This window comes from Mercenaria mercenaria, chromosome 13 (assembly GCF_021730395.1).
Source record: "Mercenaria mercenaria strain notata chromosome 13, MADL_Memer_1, whole genome shotgun sequence".
NCBI lineage: Eukaryota > Metazoa > Mollusca > Bivalvia > Venerida > Veneridae > Mercenaria > Mercenaria mercenaria.
In genome coordinates this window covers 33,003,515-33,020,383 of record NC_069373.1, presented here as the reverse complement: position 1 = coordinate 33,020,383, position 16,869 = coordinate 33,003,515, and the positions used below count along the sequence as shown (strand labels likewise).

Sequence of the window (16,869 nt, the reverse complement as noted above, 5' to 3'; positions counted from 1 at the left end):
AGAGAAAATCCTGATAGCAAATTCTTGCATACTTAGAATTAACATCTTTTATTACTCTATGATTCTTTGGTAAGAGATTCTAAAGATGTTAAAATATATATTAAAGACATACAGGTGAACAAAACAATAGTGAAGGTAATAAATAATTCACACTTATGTGTGGGTAAAGCATTAATTAAATACTAAATTAATTCAATTATCTGACTTCTTCTAATGAGACCACCCAGGAAAATAATTATAGTTCATTGATTTCTCTTAAGTCTGTCCTGTACATTTCAAGTGTTTCACTGGGTTTGATGCAGGTATTGCGGTTTAAGTTATAATGCAAAAGCCAAGAAAAGAGTCTGTTACCAGTTGCTCAAACATCCATTGTATTTTAATAGTTTCTTATATGAATGTATATTGCAGCTTGATTATCCACATTTTTTTAATTGGCCTGTACATTAAACATTCCTGCAAGTTTTTCACTTTCACACTTAATTGCAGTCACTCTTTGCACATAAATGCTGTTACGTAATTTGAGAATTGCAACAGTCTAATTCTTTCATTAAAGAAGTGAAGGTAAGCTGCAGAAGGCCTGGTATTATAATGTGGCAACCTGTGTCTTAACATATGAAATGAAGTGGCAACTGGTCTCTGCCATTATTACTGGTCCCTATCACCTCAGCTGAGGGCGTAATATCAGGTCATTGACAAGCTAGGGCATTCCAAGGAGCGTTCTGTCCTTGCAATGCATGGCTTATATAAAACTATCACAGTAAGATATAAGTTTTAAATTAGCATACTTAAATATATTATTATATACTAACTGTTTTATATCAGCATTTGATCTTTGAGGCGATAACTTTAATATCAACTATAATCTACCCTTTTATCAATACTATCTACAATTAAATTATTTTTTTACAAAGGCGAAGGCACACTTGACAATTTTAGACAAAATTGAGACACTTTATCACTCCAGATAATCTTACAATACCTTGTTATGGCACAATAGGGTCCTATAAACTACAATAGGTCTATGATATCTTTGAAGCCCTTTGAACGTTTACAATTTGAGAAACTGCAACTTTATATGCTTAGATCTAATGAAAGAACATCCTTCCTCACAAACAATATAATTTGACACCATGTTATTATCATACTGTATATTTTTATATCAAGGAGGTTCATGTCTAGTAATGTTTAGTTCTATTTAGGATGTTTTATTACATTTATTTAAAGCTTAATTCAAATTCTTTATTTTATTTACTATTTGAACTGCCCCAAGTAAAAATGTTAATTCTCTGTACTGTAGCATTATGCAGTTTCTTAAAAATAAAGTTTTTTATTTTATGTTTTTCGGTGGTTTATCGAAATATAACGGTGAATTATATCCTGATAAACTCACTGGCCACTCAGTGAAAATTATCAAATCTGATACCCGGATTAACGTCAAAAAGTTTACCGAGCGTACTGAAAGCCTGAAACAATATGATGATGACGTCGTTAAAATGACGTCATCTTTGCGATGCTTCCTGATAAAATTTCCCGCAAATTTCGACGTTTTATTGAAATAAACACAACAAAAGTAGAGTTTTAGACATAAAATAAACTGAAAAATTGTTGGTATCGATGTAATATCACAGTAATTTCACTCGTGAACACCAAAAGTTGTTATTTTCACTCGTGGCTGCGCCACTCGTGAAAATATCACTTTTGGTGCCCACTCGGTGAAATTATAACGTGATATTACACCGAAACCAACAATTATCCTCTATATATTGAAAAGAAAACAAACGTTATGCTGAGCGTTCCACGTAAGTTGACTTCTTCTGAAATATTGATCATGTTTAAAATAAAATAACAAATGACCTAATGTTGGTAATGCAAAGTGCTGAAAAGTCCCAATTTTCTATTTTGGTGTTTTGTGCATTTTTTAGACACTTGAAAGGAACGGACAAATTTATGCTTTTTTCACTCTGACAGATCAACAAAGTCAGGAATGTCATTGGCAATTTCAATCTTTTATAGAAATGTCTGAAACTGGTTCTTTGAGCCTGGTTTGCATAGGAAATTACGCGAAATATTTTTTAGTTTTATTTTCCTGTTTTTTGTTGATGCCTGGAACAACATTCTAATAGAAACTATAATCTTCATCCATCTTTCCAATTGAATTCCAGTTGTGCACAACCCACAAAATAATTATTCATTTTTTTCTCTCCTTATCTATCTGTTTAACCATGGGTACAGCAATTTACAGCCATTATAAAGAGGCTGTTATATCTATAACTTCTGAATGTTAGGTTTTTATCACATTCTTTCTTTATGATCTTTATACCACTAATTCTACCATTAATACTCTCCCTTTGTAAAAAGAACACCATTACATCAGTGTATCAAGTGCACTATAAAGAATTTTATGTAATTAACGTCATAACAATATACTTATACATTTTGAGTAAATTACACAGTGACATTTACATGGTTTTTTGACATGTTACAGCATAAGCAGTAGAATCACTGAAATGGCAGGCTCTCCTCCAGCCAACACTAAACATAAGCAGGTAGCATGTAGCACTGTATGTTAATTCTACATTATTATGATATTCAACTGTTCAACTGTTCTTAGTTTTAGCAGGGAAAACTTTATTCCTGCATTTCAATGCTGTACTTCATTTCATCATCGGCAAAATCAAGAGTCTATAACCATAACAATCTTATGAAAATACGAGGAACTTGTTATATTCTGTAAAAGATTGAATCAGTAATTTAGTGTTTCACATCTCCTGAAAATTGACAAAAACTGATGTACAAGATCTTCCGCGAACAACAACATTATTTCCGGAATGATATCTTTTCGGTAGATTATTTAGACAAAAATGAGTGAATTTAAGTTAAACATTACACTGATTTTTATCAAATTTTATAAACTGTTCATGTTTTTTACTGACATACAGCTGCAGAACTTGTCTGTTTTATTTACTGAAGTTATACAGAGGTACACAACATGCACATCTGGAAAGTAATTGTAAGGAAAATCAAATCAAAGTTTTCAAGATAATTATTTCAAATATTTATTTTGAGAACGTATTGATTATAAACAACATTATTTATATAGTGAACTTCTCTTTCACACTGTATTAAATACCATATCTAAACTGAAAGAAGATGTTTCACTGTTTTAGCCATTACCATGCTGGACACGATTGATTCTGCCTTTGCAACCAGTGTATAGATCATGATCTGCACTGTTCGCCATTCAGTCAGTATCTTTTGGTAAGCACCCCTTTTAACAGTTAATGGTGCCCCATGTGGTTCTGGGACGATCTGTGTATGAAAAGAATTGGAACCACTGCCTTACCCTTGCATGATCGTAAGAGGCGACTAATAGGGTCTTAACACTTGGTTTTGCAGTAACTCTGTGATTCCAGCAGGTATGCAAATTTTGATTCCATACCTCATCTTTTTATTTCGATGTAAATGAGATCTGGAACCAAAATTTGTAGTCCTGTTTGGCGCCATATAACCTATACTGTGTTGGTGCGCCGTAAAACCCAAATAAATAAATAAATAAACAGTTAATGGTACTGTCCAAATTGGATGATGGACAAGTTCATTATAGAAATTTAGTAAGGTAAGGGTTAACTATTCGAATGATTACCACATTACAGAGAGCATAATATACTCTAGTTTGGTCTTACAGCTTTATAATGTCTAATAATAAGCAGCATTAATGTGTACTGTAATTCATATAGAAAGTCATGTAAATGTACATTTCCCATGTTAATTAATGATCAAGTATAAAAAGCATGAGTAGCAGACTTTCTTGAGAGGTGTAAGGTCATACAGACAATAAATCTATGCATCCATTAATGTCAATTTTAAAAAAAAAAAAAATAAAACAACAACAAAAAAACAGCAACATTACATGAGCAGCTTTATCATCTAAAATACCATATAGATAATTTAACTATTACTATTATACAGTTTTTGCTGGAAGAGAGCAGAAATTTCCCTCTAAAATTACTTAGTTATTCAATACTTATATATGCAAGAAAGTTTAGTGCCATGCCCGCCTTTCTCACTGTGCATGGAAATGTTCCTGAGAGCAGCCTTAATTTATACAGCTGTCATTCAGTCGGCTCTTTTTTAAAAAATAGCAACAATATAATTACGCGTAACAATCTCGTATTTTTTCTCTAGTACTATATATTATTTTTGCAAGAATCATTATAACAAGTACCTGTATGAAAACTTTGGCAAACTGTCCAAACATCTTTCAGGAAAAGTGAATTTCAGAAATTCTGCAGTGTGCATAGACCTGTACCATTAACGTAACTGACAGAAGACATAAAGTATGTGAGATGTTAGTGTCAAGCGGAACAATAAACACTCTAAAATGTTCTGCACTAATGCAGTATAAATTCTGGAGTATGCAAAATACTGCATTTCTCTGTCAAATAATGGCAGTTTCTGTCAAAAGAATGGTGTGAAGGTGATTAAGTGTGTATTTATATCTATTCCTGATAATCAGTTCCAGTATTTTACCATGTACATTTATCTTGCACCTTGACAGTCTTTTGTCTTACATCTGAACACAGCTCTGAATTTTATCTGAAACACAGTTCATTTTTAAAAGTATCTTTAGAATTCAAACCAACACTCTGTGTAAGTCTAAATGAATTATCAGAAAGTACCAATACATCATTATATGATACAATTACTTACTGGAAATATTTTGAAGCAGTTAACAGTACAATGTATTTCATATTTATCAAAATACAAAATAGGAACACAACTTTGAAATATATGATAAAAAATTTTAGTGTTAATCTGTACTGGTTAAACAATGCCTTCCAGTGTTATAACAAATGACGTTCAAGCTAAAAGGTATTATCCTGACTTCAAAAATGCCTACCAATTTACCAGTAACTGATCTTTAGAGGAAAAGCTATGATCAAAGAGTCCTTAGAGAACAACCTAATCAAAAGCAGCTCCTGATTATGGGGTACTATTGTGAAGTTATTAATTACATAACCTGGTATGCTATCTTTCATTACTAAAATAATTGTACCAAGGCATTTTCTCTGTGCAGAGAACAGCCATCCATAGATATTCACAAGTATCCATAAAATTATTGTAACTATCTACTAATCAGGATATAAAGATTTTTCCTCATTGTTCATGAAAACTCAAAGTACCCTCTTGCGAACTTCCTTGTCTTCATACCAATCATCTTTATGATATTGTGGCTGTATAAATGACTGGAAATTGATTGAACAAATTGTGTGCTAATTTGTTTTATATGTGCTCAAAGCTATTTTTTAACAGTATTTCAGTGTTATATTGACTTACCTATGACTTCATATGGAATGCATTCTATCAAACAGACTAACAATCTGGAGCCTTGCTTGTGGCTCAAACTAGCAACTCTATCACAACTATTATGATGGCTGTCTTGCCTTTGGATCAAAGAAATAACCATAACACTACCATTTGGTGGTTACCTTGCCCATGGACAACACTGCCAATCTGGAAGTTCCCTCACCCATGGATCAAACTAACAACCATTACACTAAAAGTCCGGTGGTTGGCTTGCCCATAAATCTAATTAGCAGTCTGGTAGCAGCTGTAACACACCAGTCTGGTAGCAACTGTAACACACCAGTCTGGTAGCTACTTTTCCGTTTATCAAAATAGCAAACATAGAACTACCAACCTGCTGGTTGCCTTGCCCATTGATCAAATTAGCAACCATAACACTTCTAATCTGGCAGTTGTCTTGCCTATTGTTCACTGTAACCAAATCACAACCAATATGGCATTGCCTTTCCCCTAAATCAGAGTAACTATATCATAACTAGTCTGGTGGATAGCTGCCTTGTAAATTGATCAAAATAACAACCACAACACTATCAATCTGGTGGTTGCCTTGCCCATGGATCAAAGTAAATCATACCACAACCATAGCCTTGTCTATGGAACAAAGTAACTATATCACAACCATAGCCTTGTCCATGGATCAAAGTAAATCATACCACAACCATAGCCTTGTCTATGGAACAAAGTAACTATATCACAACCAGTCAAGAAGTTTCCTTTCCAAGGGGTCAAAGTAACAATATCACAACCAGTCTGATGGTTGCCTTACCCATTGACCAAAGTAACCATACATACTATGACTATAAAACCAATCTGACTTTTCCCTTGCATATGGATAAAGTAAACATATCACAACCAATCTCGTTGTTGCTTTGCCAATGGATCAAAGTAATAATTTCACAAGCAATTGGATTTGGATCAGGTTATCTTGCAAATGGATTGAAGAAGCAACCATACCACTACTAATCGGGTGGATGCCTTGCCCATGGATCAGATAATATCACAACTAAAGTTGCAGTTGCCTTGCAAAGGATTCAGCAACTTTACAACAACTATAATACAATTAATGTGGCAGTTTCCTTGCCCATGGATCAAAGAAACCATATCACAAGTAATCTAGTGGTTGCCTTGTCCAAAGATTAAAGTATTACCCTGGTGGTTACCTTGCAAATTGATCAAATTAGCAACCATAACACTTCTATTATGGCAGCTGATTTTGCCAGGGATCAAAGTAACTAAATCACAACCAATATGGCAATAAAGCCTTGCCCATGAATTAAACTTGCAAACCATAACACTCCCAATCTGGTGGGTCCCTTGCCTATGGTTCAAAGTAAGGATAACAAACTATGGTGGTTATTCAGCCATGGGTTGAATAAGCAACTATAAAACTAACCATCAGATGGTTGGCTTGTCCATGGGTTGATAAGCAGTTATAAGACTACCATCTGGTGACTGGCTGGCTCAGGGATCAAACATGCAACTGTTACCCTACCGAATAGTTGTTGTTGCCTTGCCCATGAATCAAACTTGCAACCACAAATGAGGAGACTGCCTTAACCACAAGCCTACTTATCTGGCAGTCACTTTAAACCCACACAGATCATATCCAACTGCATAAAATAACATCATGAAAATACAGTTTTTTTTTGGTTTTACAAATTTTCAGACATTGTCATGTTCACAAAATTGGAAGTACAAAGCAATTTTACATAATATTTTCTTGAACCTCAATGTGATAACTTAGTTAAATTAAATGCACACCTAAAACCATTTCAAGTTTTACGTCATCAGAGGCAAATGATGCGTTTACTTTAATTTAGTACATTTTAATATATTTTCCCAATGGTGCAATTTAAATGACTTTTATCATGAAAGTGCATACAAACTTTTTTATCATCAAACTTATACCATGAAACTGCATGCATTCAAATTTTACAATAAGTATTTTCATCATTAAAATTCTAGAAAATATCTATCTCTTTTAATATTCTCCATTCTCACTCAAAAATATACATAAATATCCATTATTATAAAAGTAAATACAGAAGGGTGATGTTTATTTGGATGCAGTATGCTAAACATGCAATTTCAACTGATCAGCAATTGAATAGCAATGACGGAGCTATTAGAAAAGACTTAGCTTAGTTTTTTCAATCATTTTAAAAAGAGTACGAGAAAAGATGATCAAAATATGAAACAATCTACAGTGTCACAGGATATCTAAATTCTATGATGCCAGAAGTGATGTAACAGACAGCAGTGAAATGCTTCAATAATTCCAAAGCTACATATATAATAATTATATAAACAATAAAACTGCATAATCAAAACAGTGTAAAATAATTTTACTTACCCTTACCATACTGAGTCTGCCTTTGCGACCAGTGTAGAATCATGATCACCCTGCACATACATGCAGTCTGATCATGATCTGCACTGCTCGCCATTTAGTCAGTATCTTTTTGGCAAGCACCTGTTTTAACAGTTTATGGTACTGTTCAAATTGAAAGATGGTCAAGTTCATTACAGAAATTTAGCAAGGTAATTAGGGTTAAAACTACATTCAATTTTACTCAAATCTCTTATTCTACCCTCATTCCAGTCCAAAAAAAACAAGAGCTGTCGGAGGACAGCAACGCTCGACTATTTAACAGCCTTGTCGCTTGAATGAATAAGAAAGTCGAAAAAGGGGCATAATTTAGTAAAAAAGTAAAATAGGGTTATGGAACCTGCATAGTGCTTATCAGCTCATGACAGTGGACAAGTGTATGAAGTTTCAATCCATTCCCATTAGTGGGTACTGATACCAGCTTACATATAAGAATTTAACCCAAAAACTCCTAAGTTGAAAAAGGGGCATAATTTTGTAAAATGCAAAGTTGAGTTATTGACCCTTTGCACTGCATGTCATATCATGACAGTGAACTAGTGTGTGAAGTTTCAATCCTTTCCATTAGTGGATACTGAGATACCAGCTTACATACAAAAACTTAACCAAAAATTTCTATGTTGAAAAGGGGCATAATTTTGTGAAAAGGCAAAATAGAGTTATGGAACCTGTGCAATGTAAGTCAGATTATCACAGTAAATAAGTGTGTGAAGTTTCAATCCATTCCACAAGTGGTTACTGAGATACCAGTTACATACAAACCTACCAAAAATTTCTAAGTCAAAAAAGGTGGCATAATTTTGTAAAAAGCAAACAGAGTTATGGACCTGTGCAATGTAACAGTTTATCCATGATAAGTGTTGAAGTTTCATTCCATTCACAAGTGTTTGCTGAGTTTACAGCTTACATACAAAAACTTACAAATCGGGAGCGACGTGCTCGATGCGGAGGGACGCGACACGTGCGAGTCCAATTGCTTACTAATTCTATGATTATTTCAGTCAGTAAAAATCACCAAAATACAATGTACAAGTAATGCAAAATTTATTGATCAGATTTCATTGCATGAAATGAAAAAGAATGGTATAATTTGGTACCATATGGTCAGCTAAAAACCTAGTTATTTTGAATGCAATAATCTTGATGACGTTGGCCTTCTTGCAGTATGTGCATTTTGCTGATTATTTATATTAAAACAAATCAGATCAAACTGCAGCAAGTAAATGTTTTTCTACCAATTGATTCAACTATTGTTCAGGTAATTTTAAAATTGTGACATATATTTCAATATAGTATGGAATGTCTCTCAGGTCATAATATTTACACTAATTTTCATAATTTATGTACTTTTAAAAGAAAATGTATGAAATAAAATTTCCGAACCTACTGTGCATTTATTTGAAAATTGAATGCTTAACCATAATTGTACGGAGATCTTCCCTTTACATTACAGTTTACGCTATCTTCATCGTCATCAGCTTCATACCAACTTGCAAAAAGGTGCAACACATTATGTTAATTGCCAACGAACATCTTTATCGCCAACACAGATATTGATAATTCATTTTTGATCATGTATTCAGTTGGGAGTACTCTCAAATTTCGACTTCAAATAAACAAAATTATATATGACGAATAACGCCTACTTACCAAATGTAACAACTTTAATAATATCCGATCTTAATTCTATCCAGCGTTACTCCACAGGAATGTTGAACGATTATTAAGTCCTGAATCATAGAGAATAACTGTCACAGTATTTTTCCTGCAGTAGCGTTTTCGCCAGTATTGACAATTTTTTCTCCACAGTCCGGAGAGCTACCGATAGACTCACTGCCGAGGCTTTTCCTCAATTGACAGTCGGACCTGTGTATCCTTAGCAACAAGAGAGAGGGAAAATCAATATGTAAAACATTAAGTGCTTCCCACATTAATTGCTTGTCAGTATAGGTCTTCTATTGCATGCTAGACTAACATATATAATTCATGCATGCACTCATCTCATTCCAACCATGTAATATGCTCATTTAACATTTTCCATTTTTTCTGATACCCATTACAAGTGTAACACCATTTCTTTAACTAAAAATTGCTATATCCAATTTTAAATGATGATATTATCAAATTCTTAATAGAGATATCAACAGTTTCTAATATATTCCTCCTTTTTCATGACTTATTCATGGCTTTTCATTTTTTGCATAATATAAATATTAAACACAGGTAAAATATTTCCGAATTTTTAAATCCTCATCAATTCATGATTTTACCAGGGTAATGTCAGATGGCAAAGTAACAAATTTAAAATATCAGCTTTGCTCAGTCAGTGATAACCTGCCTATTCAGTAAACTCCAAGGAAAAATGTCTTGGTTGATTATCAAAAAATGAGAAATTGATATCATTTTGATAGCTCTAGCATGATGAAATATTTTATGAAGCTTATGTTGCTACACAAATAAACTAGATGATCAAAGTGCCCTATTTATATATTAGTTTGTTGAAAGCTGAAAGCATGCCAGCATAGTTTGCTATGAAGCTGAAAGTGGTTCAGACTCCAAATTCAGACAAACTTCAAGAGTGATCTTAATACAAGAACAATTTTTCTTCTCCTGAATTCCGAAAAACTTCATATTTTCAGACCTATTCAAGGGAGGTAACCAGAAATCATAAACAAAGTTATCTGACCTGCAAGTCTGTCTCTGCACATTATTTTGCTGACATGACAGAATGGTTTGTACCCACCATGTTTAAATTGTAACAGTTTACTGTAATTAGCACACGTTTAAAATGCAACTAGTGTGACAAAATAGTTCATATTTCATGTGTCAAATTCATACAGAAGTGCAATGTAATGTTTCATAGCCGGCACCAAATTAATCAGTTAAGTACCTGCTAACTTAACAGAAATACATAATAAGATAAAAGAACTACCTGAAAGTCAATATATCACCATATGCCAAGAATGTTTTATACCACAAAATGTTCTAACTTTTCTGTGTATTGTTTATTAACAGAATTTATATTAATAACATAAAGAAAGTTTTTCAATAATTTGCCAATTTCACAAAAAAAAAAAAATTATTTTAAATTTTTACTTTTACCATCTGCACTTCACAGGATTGTAAATGGGTTATGGAGCTACAATTCAACAGCAACATTTCTAGGCTAAAGATATATTTTGATCTTAAACTTTTGTCATATTGTTGTAACATATTGATTTTTTGACCTGGTCAATCTTTTTTTTCCAGGAGCACTTCTAATTACAATCAATATAAATCATTTAAGAAACATCAGTCACATGTTATCATCTTGTCCAATCAGCACCAGAAGCTGGATACACTTGATTCATACTGGAGATAGAAGAATGATAAATGTAGTTATACCATTATCTAGTCATTACTGCTACATGTAAAGCTTGGCAAACAATGAAAAAAACTTAATAAGCTTTCAGATTGCCCTATATTATACCTTATCACCTCATAAAAGGCAATATTTTCCTATGAACCTCTGTAATATTGATACAAGGAGACAGAATGGCTACCTTTCATGTGTTACATCCAGGCTAGGCCTAACAACAAGACTTAGTTTCCTTTTTGTATTGATGAGCCAGAGAAAACAAACATATAATAGAAAGAAATCTGACATTTTTCCTTTTGAAAATTCACTGTATTCTTTTGTACAGAAATGCTTGTACATTGGAAATTGGATATGATATGTTCCTAGATACAGCCTAAAACTTTATACAGTGAAGAGTTAAAAGTGTTGAAGTATTATACATGTTGTATTCTATATATTTATAGCAGCTATTATTATGCAGATGTAGGCAACTCAAATCATTGGGTAGCAGTTTAGATACTGCTGGGGGAAGGTCACGAAAAATGATTTCATACTTCAGTCACAATAGAACCAAGACAAATTGTATTTGAGATAAACGCAAATTAAGAAAATAGGAGTGAATTGTTAATAAGCCTTAACCCTTACCCTGCTAAATTTCTAAGATGGACTGGTCCGTTATTCAATTTGGACAGTACCATTTATTATTCAAAGGGATGTTCACTGAACATTAACTGACTGAATAGCGAACAGTGCAGACCATGATCAGCCTGCACGGATGTCGCAAAGGCAGAATCAATTGCCGCCAGCAGGCTAAAGGTTAAAGTCTTCCTAAATGACAATGATTGTGACACAAATCAAAATTCCAAATGTATTCTTTGCAAGTATAACTTGAATATAATTCTCAGATCGTAACTGGGTGCACTTCTAGAAAAGAATTTTTTTCTGAACTTTTAAAACTAGTTCACTTTTTTATAATTAATCAATTTTTGGAGGAGAGGAGAGAGGGGTGGGGTGCAATCACCTCATTCAAAAGCCACTATTACCCAATTTAATCCAAACATAGGACAAGAAATAAACAGAACAATATCATATATCTGTTTCAGCTCTTGTTATCCATCAAACTTTGATAAAATAAAAAACAACCCAACAAGAAATGCAATTTATTCCAATCAACAACAGTACCACTACAAAGAAGATTCTGTGGGAAGATTTTCATTTCATCATAATTAAGATCACAGATGTATGTAGAAGAGAATAATTTGTCACTAGCAGAATGATAAATGTAAACAAGCTGTAGTTAAATATCCACTACAAACATGTTTCTTATTACCCTGACAGTTTTATGATGGAAAGGGGCATAAATTGTCACAGTTTGTTGAAGTTTCAGAAAACAAATTAAATAGCCATAAATCAAAAGCGAACTGGATGACTATTAAAGAAGAGAGAACTAAAAAGTGTGTGGTATTTTCAATTATCATTTTTCATATTTCTTGCAATTACATTTAGGAGACATGTGTAATTAGAAGAAATATAAAACATGCCATATACAGCCAAACCAAAGCTATAAATCATCAACTCGCATGGATAAAATACGAAAACAAATTGAAATATAGCAACCGTTTCCAAATCAAGGGCCTTAACTATAATGATGCTATATGAGTAATCTTGCTCATTTTCGTTCTTGCTCATTCTTGCTTATGACCTTAAAAAAAGCAAGTTTCACAAAGTCTGAACAACATACGCTTATTGGATGACTTCCCAGTCAATAGTCAAAACTATTGCCTGGGGACAGAATGATAGAGGGCCAATTATTACATGACATCAGGAATAAATGTTCATACTTTTTTCTTCAAGTTTTGAATTTAGTACCACACAATTTAATGTTTACTTTACAGACTGTCACTAGCATAAACAACTACATGACTTACAACTTAATATAAATCACTGATCCAAAATTGTGCTGTACTAAAGTCAAAACTTTAAGAAAAGTATATGAATATTTATTTCTGACACTTGCATACTGGCTTTCAAGTCAAATATAATACCTATCAATTCTATTGCTCATTTTCACTGATTTTTCTTTAAAAAAAACCACAACATTGTACATTTTAAACCAGCTTTCATTACAACTTTTACACTTTAACAATTTAATTGCATTTATTCCTTATTTGTTATCTCCCACCAATCAATACATAATTCAATTATCCTGTGTGCAAGTCTGGCTAATTTTCAATTACAAGGACACAGTTTAAATGATTTTTTGGTAACTTTTGGTAACTTTACCCAGAAGGCAATTTTCACTGTAAAAATGTTGACAGATGTTAGAAAATGGCTTGCTCACTTTGCAACCCACCTAATTTTCTGCTTCACATGCCCTCTATGTCTGCTGATCACTGATAAAATGATGATGAAGAGGGGCTTCCTAAATAGCTCATCATCAATTAATAAGCCTTAAGCTATATTTTCACACTCGTTTTAATCTTGGGGATCCATTACAAAGTGGGCTGCACTCAGTATGGTCACAACTAAAAGTAATTTTTAAACGTTATACCCTCTGGAATATGGACGAAATCTCTTAGTCTGTCTAATGACTGACATCTTCATTGGTAAAATCTTCAAATAATCCCACAGCCTTGCATTTTCACATTACAAAGTACAAAATAAAAATCTCAAAACAAAAGTAATTCAAAACAGAATTTACTAACATAAAAATAGACTTTATTTATTCTTTAACTGAATTTAACATAGAAAACGAAACAACTAAATACAAAATAATATACCAAACTTTCGTGCTTTCTATAAAAGAACCATTTCAAAATAGAATCTTCAGAGTCCTCTTGCATGCAGAAATTAATTAGTGGACTAAGGAGACAGATCAGCCTGATGCCACAGGGGAACATGATCCTGCACAGAAGGAACATGATCTTAATCTTCTATTTTGTTATCCATCATGTTTTTTTTTTTCAATCAATACATGACACTGTCATCAATATCTTACAGCCGATTTGACCATTCTTCTTCCCTGGACTTCTTTTAAATATTTAAAACTGTTTTAAGTGGGTGCCCACTGCTCATTTACTTAATTATAACTTAGAGGCACATCTGGGTGTCTCCTTCTTATAGACAGATTTTCTTTATAATATTCATGAATATTAAAAATACATCTTAAGGTCTGACATCAACAATTAAAATGATATATTGTGGTCCAGGAGCAATGTTCAAGGGAGACCACCCTCTTGAAAAATAGATCAAAAACTGTCCATAACACAGTGTGCTGATTTATATTGAACAAGGGCCATAATTTGCAAGACTTACATTATTCAATTATTTTATATACAATATATTTAATAAAATTTCATAACAGCAATGATAAGATCTTTCAGGCAAAACTTCAGTGAAATAAGGGTCTTAACTTGAATAAATTTTGACCAAGAGTTCTCTGCCTTAGTTGTATGAAGTTTTAATGTAACTGATGCAGTGTTATTAAACACATTTTGAATGGCTTGCAAGTCAAAAGTCAAAACTACTGGCTCTTCAGGCAACAGTTTGGAGTATTGACTGACAAGCCATTCAGTAAGTGTGTAGGATATTTCTCTAATGACTATCATTTATAAATCTGACAAGTCTCTTGTAATTCTATCATAATATCCTTTACCCTGCTAAATTTCTAAAATGGACTGGTCCATCATTCAATTTGGGCAGTTATTCAGTTATCATTCGAAGGAGTATTCATTGAAAATTTACTGACTGAATAGTGAACAGTGCAGGCCAAGATCAGCCTGCACATCCACGGTTGTCCTGCACAGGTCGCAAAGGCAGAATCACTTGCCGCCTCAGTAGGCTACAGGTTAATAGCTATATACTTATCTGTGAATATTGTATGAAAGGGTTTGTGAGACTGACTAACTGCACACAAACTGAAACTGCAGTAATATCATACACAGACAAACAACCTAACCAATGATACATTTTAATTTTACTTATGAACTAAATAACATTGATTATTCAGACAGGTATAAGCTGGAACAATCAATCAATTCCAAATCTAAAAATCAATTAAATGCAATTAATGTAGAAAATCAATTCTATTCAATTACACAATAGTCACCACAGCAGGAAAACGGTCTTCATTTATGGTAAACAGTTCGGTTTCAGGGTCACAGACCTCTAACCTTTGGAGAAAATACATTCTTGTTGTATATTATAAAGCAAAACACTATAGAGCATGGTATAATAGAATTCAATGAAAATAGTAGTACACCGTGAACACATTTTATGAGCTTGAAATTCCATGCTTTCTGCAAGTTGTAGGGACAAGTATTTTGAAATAATTAAGACAATAAATGTGAATTTAATTTGTTATATATAGTGATTAAATGTCAGCAATTGATGAAACTACAAAATTCCTAAAAAAAAAAGTCCACCACTTATATTATTCAAAACATTCAAGTACTTTGAAATTATAAAATTTGCATGTGCAAACATTTCAAAATTCAAGCCTTGCAATGTAAAGGATATTTGAACTGATTTCCAAAGAGTTTTTATCTCAATATAAGGGTATATAAAATTTGTATAAAAATGAGGGAAAACAGCGAAAGAACAAAAAGCATACAGTTCTCACAAATTATGTTTTCTATAGAATGGGGAAAGTGACACACTGTTACACAAAATAATGGGATTAATTTAAAGCACCTATAAATCTAACTAGACATACTGTGCAGGTTATCTGAAATGCATTTAACATTAAATGTTTTCCTCAACTAATAAAACATTTCATTTTCAATGCTTTAATAGATTATGATCCCCTTTCAAGTTCATTTCTTTGGGGGTGGGGTGGCTCGGGGACTATTTGAAGTGCTTTTTTATGTATATGCATTTAGACCATCTCCTCTCTGACCCTCAGTAATGAGACTTTATTAGAGTTAATATAAAATTTAAATTCTGTATCATTTTTTCCATCAAATATACACAATAATAAAGCCCACCCTACCATTTTTTGATTCCAATAAATATTTAAAATGAAAGTTGATGATTAAATATATTAAAGAAGATTCAAATTCAAATAAATATTACCTTTTTGTAGTAAAAATGCAACTTCCTTCCTATACAGTGTCACTTGGTACTTAATTCCTTTTTTGACACTACTAACATACGGACAGTAATTTCACTTAATAGCCTTCAACTGTCATTTATAACCAAACTCAAATACACTTTACACTAGAATTGTCAAATTATGAAGTAATTCACAAAAAAAGGAAATACCTTAAAATTAAATATTAACTACAGATTATGCATTTCCTAAGTATCATTAAAACTCATTAAATCTGTTTATAAAAGGTTAATACCAACTTTTGGTATTAAATTCTATATTAATGCATTAAGTTAAGAAGCAAACAGCTCTGTTTAAACAAGCCCGCATAAAATATCTTTTGCCTTTTTAACAAGATTATAGAGGCAACCTGCTTGCTTTAACATGGGATATTGCCATACAAATCTGCCGACTTAACCAATTCAATGTAAGAGATAGCCTTAATAGCCAGTAGCAAAACTGACAGATTGGCTAATGTTATTATTAAAGCGGCTAAATACAAATTATCCAATAAATTGACCATAAAAGGGTCCAGTGACCTTTAATCTTTAATGAGACTTGACAAAAGAAAAGACTTTCTGCATAGCTTGTAATTCAGCAATAAAACTCTCTTTGCATGAATTAAATAAAGTGTATCAATTGAATTGAATTACTGCTTTAGAAGTTACTTAAAGGCTTAAACTTCTT

At 32.7% G+C, this 16,869-nt stretch overlaps 1 protein-coding gene across 6 annotated transcripts in view; it reads right to left on the bottom strand.

The window, feature by feature from the left end:
- LOC123528941 (neuroglian-like) overlaps positions 1-16,869 on the bottom strand; it is a 113,871-nt gene that overhangs the window by 84,196 nt on the left and 12,806 nt on the right. For 3 of the 6 annotated variants that reach the window (XM_045309024.2, XM_053521483.1, XM_053521482.1), the window contains exon 1: positions 9,407-9,614. The exons of 2 other annotated variants lie outside the window; for them this stretch is intronic. The gene's annotated coding sequence lies outside the window, so the exon portion shown is untranslated. Of the gene's footprint in view, positions 1-9,406; positions 9,615-16,166; positions 16,503-16,869 lie in introns of those variants that run through there. One more of the 6 variants, XM_053521479.1, reaches the window with a different exon arrangement.